General features: G+C 32.5%; 2 pseudogenes across 2 annotated transcripts; both read right to left on the bottom strand.

Moving 5' to 3' along the window:
• Window positions 1-312: 312 nt before the first annotated feature.
• Window positions 313-3,300, bottom strand: LOC143600369 (2-methylene-furan-3-one reductase-like; annotated as a pseudogene). The gene is made up of 4 exons (XR_013147459.1): window positions 3,088-3,300; window positions 2,027-2,350; window positions 1,187-1,346; window positions 313-599 (listed from the first exon to the last, which is right to left on the bottom strand). The product of XR_013147459.1 is annotated as a 2-methylene-furan-3-one reductase-like (transcript).
• A 1,929-nt stretch (window positions 3,301-5,229) lies between these two features.
• On the bottom strand, window positions 5,230-7,870 carry LOC143600371 (2-methylene-furan-3-one reductase-like; annotated as a pseudogene). Its single transcript, XR_013147460.1, has 5 exons — window positions 7,606-7,870; window positions 6,432-6,529; window positions 6,048-6,283; window positions 5,801-5,960; window positions 5,230-5,587 (listed from the first exon to the last, which is right to left on the bottom strand). The product of XR_013147460.1 is annotated as a 2-methylene-furan-3-one reductase-like (transcript).
• Window positions 7,871-8,671: the final 801 nt, after the last annotated feature.

Below are 8,671 nucleotides of genomic sequence, written 5' to 3'. Positions count from 1 at the left end.
AATAAAACTCTAACCGACTAACTCACACGCACTAATTCTAATACTAAATTTACATTGTCCATTGCACTTGAACCATCTACCTCTTGGAGAGGGATACTTGATACCAATAGACTGCAATATGTTTGCTTTTTATCAGTTAATGTAACAAAATTGTATTTGATTAACTTGCTAGGTATAAATAGAAGACACCATTGTCACTTAACCTTTTTTATCAATAGATAAATGAAACCACATGGATCAAATATTACAATGCACACCGCGTTTATTCTCATTGTTTCACAAAGCAAGTCACACCATGCATTAGAAAAAAAACGTAACAATTAAATCCGAATCAAACCTTAAGGAATCGGGTATATAACCTTACCAGTTGCCCGGTGACTCTCAAGGTATGTAAGCTTCATTAACTTTGTCAAAAGAGAATGGACTTTTAGGGTCAAGCAACACTTTGATCTTTCCACTTTCTAGGTAAGGGCTTAGTTTTTTCAAAAAGGAGCCACTAGATGTGAGAAGGAAGCAGAACCCCGGTGCTGAAATTGGCCCGGTTATAGACACTGCAACGCCAATTTCATTAACAACCTTCACGGCTCTCTCCGGTTGTCCTACAACATTGTATCATCCTTGTACTTCAACAAACAATAGTACATAAATAGTTGTGTTAACTATGATTTTAAATCTACATCATTTTAGTAATAATATATTTTTTAATGAAATCTTTTATAAGGTTTCATGAGTTAAATGGCTTTAGGGCTTAGGCTTTGGCAATGATCAAATAGATTGGGTGGCCCAAAACACATTTTTTAAATACTTTCTAAAAAATAAATAGATTGTGACACATAGCATGTCATAGAAGCAAAATTATATTATTTTGGTAGCAATTTAGTTGTTTGAAAAAAATGACTTATCGTTTTATGATATTTTAAAATAGTAACATATTACTATTTTGTTACTTATAATCAATGTAACCATGAGATACCTTAAGTTGCTTGAGAAATATGCTGTTGTGATTAATACAGAACGAATTAATATTGTAATTTCTAGTAGTTATTAAAATATGGTGCTATACTCTTACTGGTATAAGTGTGAAATTTTTGCTAATTATCCCACTTTATATTTAACCATTTAAGATAAACTAAAACGTACACCGAATATACCCACTTTTATTTAACCATTTTGGTATTATTCTTACCAATTGCATCATACACAACGTCATATTTATCCGGTAGATCTTCAACATTCTCTTTCGTGTAGTCAATTGCTACATCAGCCCCAAGACTCTTAAGCAACTCTAGTTTTCCAGTACTAGATGTGGCTGCTACTTTTGAAGCACCAAACACATGCTTTGCAAGCTGTATTAACAAAAAGTGTGATAATACAAACATCTATGTTATCTTGTTTGTTTTCTAGTAAAAGCTTAATTTGATGGCTCATATTATAAAGATAACATATTATATTTTCTACAAACACTAAGACATTTATAAAGCAAATTTAACAAAGAAAATGCTAACCATAAGCTGGTAAAGAATCTATTAAAAAAAAACAAAATTACAAAACTGAATATTTAATCAACACTACAAACCGGCCACTAAGTATATTTAAGTATAAAGCTGGTTTATTTAAGAAAATTGATTGATACATATTACCTAAAGCTACTACTAGCATCACTCATTGAAATTTTATAAATATATATTACCAATTTCCAATTCAATATTACTTTTCATGGTGGCTAACTAAATTTAAAAAATTATAGAAAAATCTCTAATCAACAACTTATTTAATAAACGAGCCCGAACTATACATATCGAGTTTGACTAGGCTCGTCGCTCACGAGCTATACACAAAATATTTACTTGCATCATAATATATAAATTATGACAAATTCTAGTTATCAAGCTTGTAAAAACTACTCATCAGTCGAGCTCGAGCATTAGAAACTTAATTCTCTGAAACTAAATAAGCCGAGCTCGTTTAGTCGTTTACATTCCTAATATGGCGAAAAAATATATGCAATTGAAAGAGAAAAGAATACCTGAATTACAAATGATCCAACTCCACCAGCACCATTCAACACAAGGATTGATTTGCCTTCACTAAAGCCAGCCTTTTCTAGACCTTCATAAGCGGTCTCAATTGCGAGAGGCAAAGCAGCAGCTTGTACAAAATCCAGATTCTTGGGTTTTAATGCTAATAGTTTTTCTTCAACAGCTGTGTACTCGGCTAATGTTCCAAACTGCTTAGGTGCATCAAGGCCATACTCATGTATATCTCCATATACTTCATCTCCTTCTTTAAGTTCTTTTACTTGGCTTCCAACCTTCACTACTACTCCAGCCACGTCGTATCCCGGAATAACCTGTTACAAAAACAGAATGGAATTACAACTTTTTGTTTATTTAGTTAGTTAGTTAGTTATAGGGGTGTGCATGAAACCGAATATTTTTTTAAAACAAACTTTTGGTTTGGTTTCGGCTTTGTGCCATTGCATGTAATTAAAACCAAAAAACACAGAAAAAAATAAAAAATGACAATTTGTTTTCATGTTTTCGTAATAACCAAACTTTCGGTTTGGTTTTGATTTTACATGTCATTAAAACCGGAAAAAACCAAACCGAAGCGAGCAGAACTTAAAGATTATCATTTTTTATTTTGGACTTCAAGTAATTTATAATAATTCAATATATAGTTTAACCAATATATTATAGCCAAAATGTATAATAATCTAATAAATTATTAACAAGCAAAAAAAACGGCCTAAGTTCCTTATTTCTGGCAAGAATTTTCTTTTCAGCTCAAAATTTTCAAAGCCCAAATGGCAAGACCGAAAAATCCGAAACCAAATCGAACCTAAATAAAAACCGAAACCAAATTATAAACTCAGAAATTGAAATTCCGGTTTTTTGTTATATTTAGCCTGAATCCAAACTAGTCCGACTTATGCACACCCCTAGTTGTTACATAACTAACAAAACCTTAGATGGTTCGACTTACGATTGTTAGATTATATGTAGAGTTGAACCAAAACTTACCAAAATATAACAAAAACAAACCGAAATAAGCGATCAAATCAACATTTGTTAATAGAAACCGTACCGGGAATGGAGAATCGGTAGCTTTAAAGTATCCAAACCTCCTTTTGTAATCCACAGGGTTAAGAGCAGCAGCAACAACCTTAACCAAGACCTGATCATCATTAATATTAGGAATCGCAACATCGGTAGCCAGTTTTAGTACATCAACACTGCCATATTCATCATACTGCCATGCCTTCATCTTTGATGATTATTATTGTTAGTGATTCTTATGAAGAGTATTTAAATTTTGCTACTTATGAAGAGTTTAATGTGCCAGTGTGCTACTGCTATTTATATTGAGACAAACTACTTCCATAACATAATAAAACAGAAACGAGTAAATTACCAAACACGCCCTTGTAGTCTTGCAATATTTAACTATCAGTATCTAAGGGCGTGTTTGGTAAGTTATTAACTATATGTTTAACAAAATGAAATGAGTAAATTACCAAATATTGATATCATCTTCATGGTTGTTTTTTTATGAACACGTAATCATATGTTTTAAGTAAAACAATGTTATTCATATGTTCTAAAGTTAAAATATGTTAACTACATATAGTAAATATAAATAGATGATCTGAAAGTTTAATAAAATGTGTATGTCACATGTCCCTTTCAACGTTTTGCATCGAAAGATTAGTTTGTGTTACAAACCGAAACCATTGCAATGTATGGGACTTGTCCCACATAAGTTGTATGGGCAACTGATGTGAGGCTTATAAGTAAAATGGGTTTTCTCACTCATCATACTAATCTTTTGGGTTGAGTTCTTCTGTTTGACTTGTAACACGATTGATTCAAAATCAAAAGAGTAGTAGGGACGGTGATAAGTAGCTCATCGACGGCATATATTTCGGGCAGATACATTCTGGATGGCCATTGATTCTCAATGAGATTTTTGCCATAGTTAAAGTTGCCAGAAAAATTTGCAATGTTCATAATAGACTTTGGAAAAGCATCTGACCAGGGTCGGCCTGTAGCATGTGTGGGTTGTGCCACCACATTAAGCCCAAAGGTGTTAGGGCCCCAAAATAAAATAAAAAAAAACAAGTTGGATATATACATAATGCATGCATAAGTTATAAACAAATGCATGAAAGATAAAAATGTCATGTTGCTCAATTGGTTGGTTACACACTTAACACTGCTTGTAAAGGGTAGGACTATTAACATTTACTCCTGTTTTATACCAAAATTTCCTTTTCCTTTCTTTTTATTAGTTGTGATGTTCATGTTAATTTCTTTTTTCATATTTAGGTATTTTTATCATCATCATCATCATCATCATCGTACTCAGTATACCCCATAAGGATAGAGAGGTTGCTTCCGGTAAGACCCCTGGCTCCATAGTAGTTTTGCATCAAGCCTTGGACATAAGGCACATATCACTCAATCATCGGGACACCGGCTGATTGGTGCACGTACCTTGTCTTTTGGCTATCAACGCCACCACATGATGCTTGATTAACCTTTCGCCACTTTTAATGTTATTTTCACGAGATTAGTAAAATAATGTCAAAATTAGTGCAATTTTACTTTTGCCCGCCCGATGGTTCACACATATATACATTATATGCGCGCACCGCAAGCAGGACAATTTAGGTTTTTTTATATAGTTTTTTTAACAAATTGTGAAATAAAAGCCTATTTAGTTTTAGATAATTTATAAAGAATAAAACATATCTGTATATTAGCCCATATAGAATGATTAGAGACCATCTTTTGGTTTCATTTTTTAAAAAAATTAGGGGGCTCGTTATTTTTATTTGCATAAGGTCCTCGAGGTATCCTGCATTTTTAGAGACGACCTTGCATTTGATCGCTGACTTGGACCATTCTCAATTTGGTTTTGAAGCAAATAAGCTTTCTGTCTTTCATGGCCTTCCGCGTCCATCTTAATTAGTGGTTTGTGGTCCACAACAACAACAATGAATCGAAAATGCGAAATTAGACACACTGTGTTGAACACCTAGTTTTTTTTCCTTTTCTTTTCTTTTTTAATTGTTTTTTTATCTTTCTTTCTTTCTTAATAGTTGGCATTACCCATGAAAACAAACAAAAAAAAAAGCAAAATTATAGTCCAAAGATAATGGCAACATTTATCAAGCATGAGAATATAAAACAGAAACCTCATAGATCAAATATTATTATATATTCCAACTGTTTATTTATCATATCGACTCACAAAGCAAGCCATGCTATTTACTAATGGTATTCGAATAAACCATGTGTTGGAATCGGAAACAAACCTTAAGGAATCGGGTATATAACTACCTTCCCGGTAGCCCGGTGTGTCTCAAGGTAAGCATAAGCTTCCTTAACTTTGTCAAATGGGTATGGACTTTTAGGGTCAACTATCACTTTGATCTTTCCACTTTCAAGATAAGGGTTTAGTTTTGTCAAAATGGATCCATCAGATGTGAGAACAAAGCCGAACCCTGGTGGTGGAATTGGGCCGGTTATAGACACCGCGACACCAGTTTCATTAACTGCCTTCACTGCTTTCTCCGGTAGTCCTACAACATTGTATCATCCTTGTAAGTGAAGAAGCAAAAGTATGTTCTTAAAAAGTATGTTCTTAGGGTTGAAAAAATGGATTTAAATTTTAGAATATTGATAATAATCCCATTTTTTCTAACATGTTTATTATAAACTAAAGCACAAGCCGAATATACCATAAGTAATAGAGTCAAAACTGTCGACGTGCCTAATAATATTCTTATTCTTACCAATTGCATCATACACGTCGTCATATTTATCTGGTAGATCTTCAAAATTTTCTTTTTTGTAGTCGATTGCTACATCGGCACCTAGACTCTTCAGCAACTCGATTTTTCCAGTACTAGATGTGGCTGCTACTTTCGAAGCACCATACACATGTTTTGCAAGCTGTATTAACAACTTATAGCTATGATTAGCAACCAACTTATGCATTACTCTTAATATAATATACACAATCTTAACGGATTAAAATACCAGAATTACGAAAGATCCAACTCCACCAGCACCATTCAACACAAGGATTGTTTTGCCTTCACTAAACTTGGCCCTTTCTAGACCTTCATAAGCGGTCTCAACTGCGACAGGCAAAGCGGCAGCTTGTACAAAATCTAGATTCTTGGGTTTTAATGCTAATAATTTTTCTTTAACAGCTGTGTACTCAGCTAATGTTCCAAGTTGGTCGGGTCCATCAAGAGCCTTCTCATTTATATCTCCATGCACTTCATGAGCGGTCTCAATTGTGACAGGCAAAGTGGCAGCTTGTACAAAATCCAGATTCTTGGGTTTTAATGCTAATAGTTTTTCTTTAACAGCTGTGTACTCAGCTAATGTTCCAAGTTGGTTGGGTCCATCAAAAGCCATCTCATTATCCATATACTTCATCTCCTTCTTTTAGTGTTTTTACTTGGCTTCCAACCTTTACAACAGACGCCCGAGACGTCGTGTCCTGGGGTTATCTGTCACAATAAATATATATTTAAGAGAACTACAAATGAAACTTGATCAAATTATATCTTCTAATTATGTCAGAGAACTAGTCAACTAGAGATAATTACAATTGATTAGAAAGTTCACCTAATAAAAAAAACAATTATCATAATTACAAAGGTTTCATAATTTATTTATTTTTTTGAACGGCACAAAGGTTTCATAATTAACTGGTATCTTCTAATTATGGTAGATAATATATTATAACTAAGTTATTGATACTGATTATGTAATGCATAGATCCTGATCCTGATCCTGATTCCAAGTCAAATTCAATGTACTTTGTAAATGCAATTTGGTTTTCATCATCATCATCATCATCATCATCATCAAAATAATAATAATGAAAATAATAATAATAATAATAATAATAAATAATAATAATAATAATAATAATCAGCAATTGGCGATTGAAAGAATGGTTGTAAATGAAAAAGACATGAATAGATTTTAAATTGTCTATTTGACCATTTATTCATAAAATGTTCACACTAATGTCTATTTAATTTTCAGCTAATTGATTTTCACCTAGTGACTAAAAAAATGTGGGGGTCGATAAGATTAAGGATGAACACGGTAGAAAAAAGCTAGTCATATGGACATTATTTTGGTATTTTTCTTTTTCTCATATAAATCTTAGAAAAATTTAATGTTAATAATTCAAACTATTATCAAGTAGCCAATAATAAATTATACTCATAGGTTAACCAATGATAATTATAATTTTCACTTTTGTTGCCAAAAGTAATCTCGGTAACATAATCATCATAGATTATACACTTATTATCATTTGATTTATTCTTGATTTAACTTCTATGTTTCTCCATTTTGTTCATAACTATTATTATGGAAAAAATCAAGTGAAAAAATCAAATACAAGTTTGAGATGAAATTGTTCTTGTCAACAAAAGAGAAAGTTTAAACTATCATTGGCAAAATGTGAGTATGAATTATTATCGGGCTATAAGCCGTAGTCAGGACTATTAAAATCCGATATTCTTTTTTCTTACGATATTTACAAGCAAATCGTCACTGGAAAGCTTACCGGCAAAGGCGCATCGATAAAGTGTCCAAGCCTTCTTTTGAAATCAACCGGGTTAAGAGCAGCAGCAACAACCTTAACCAAGACTTGTTCATCATTAATATCCGGAACCGCAACATCGGTAGCCAACTTTAGTACATCACCACTACCATATTCATGATATTGCCATGCCTTCATCTTCAAAGATAAAATTCAGAATACTTTTCTAGAAAAAAAAAGTAGTGGATGTAATGGATTTTGCATATGGTTTGTGATTGGCGAGTAGTATTTATAATGTGACAAAACTACTTCACTCCCCATAAATGAGTAGATTGACAAACAAGTCATATAAATAAGTAGTATTTATGTGGTTCAAGGAAAAGATACACAAGGGAATATACTAAGAAAGAGAAACTCATTTAAGAAAACACATATACTCCGAATATCTTTTCCTCCTTTACAAATCCACCAACTAAATACTCTTCTATTAAAAAGGTTGATTAAAAAATAATTTTTTTTTTGTTAAACCAATTAGGGGTGTTCTTCGGGTTCGTTTTTCGGGTTTTTCGGGTCGGGTTGTTCGGGTTTCAAAGTTTTAAATGTTGACCCGAAACCCAACCTAAATCTCTCACGGGTTTTTCAGGTTCAGGTAATTCGGGTTCGGGTTTTTTCGGGTTGGGTTAATCGGGTTTCGAGTATCCGAGAAAACAAAACAAAAAACAAAAATAAAATAAAAAAACTATAATGCTAAAATTAAAACAACAATTATTCTTTGCTCGTAAACAAATAATCAAATAAAAAACCAACATAACTTGATAAAGCAATCCAAAAGAAGAGTAAAATTAATGGGAACCATAATAGTCTTCAATCGGGCGTGATTTGGTTGCTATCAATAATAAATGGAAAACATAAATTAACAATAAACAATCGATCTTTAATAGTTGTAATGATAATAATCGATTAGGACCAAATTCTGATAATGTTAGTGGCTAAGACTAAGCCAATTATACCTAAGAATATATTTAATTTCAAAACTAAAAGTTTATTCGGGTTATTCGGGTTAACCCGAAACTTATAAATCAAACCCGAG

This window comes from Bidens hawaiensis, unplaced genomic scaffold, assembly GCF_021521415.1.
Source record: "Bidens hawaiensis isolate Kalapana, Puna unplaced genomic scaffold, B.hawaiensis_p1.1 tig00053988_1, whole genome shotgun sequence".
NCBI classification, from domain to species: Eukaryota; Viridiplantae; Streptophyta; class Magnoliopsida; order Asterales; family Asteraceae; genus Bidens; species Bidens hawaiensis.
Note: the sequence above shows the minus strand (reverse complement) of the source record. Positions and strands in the feature narration are given on the sequence as shown.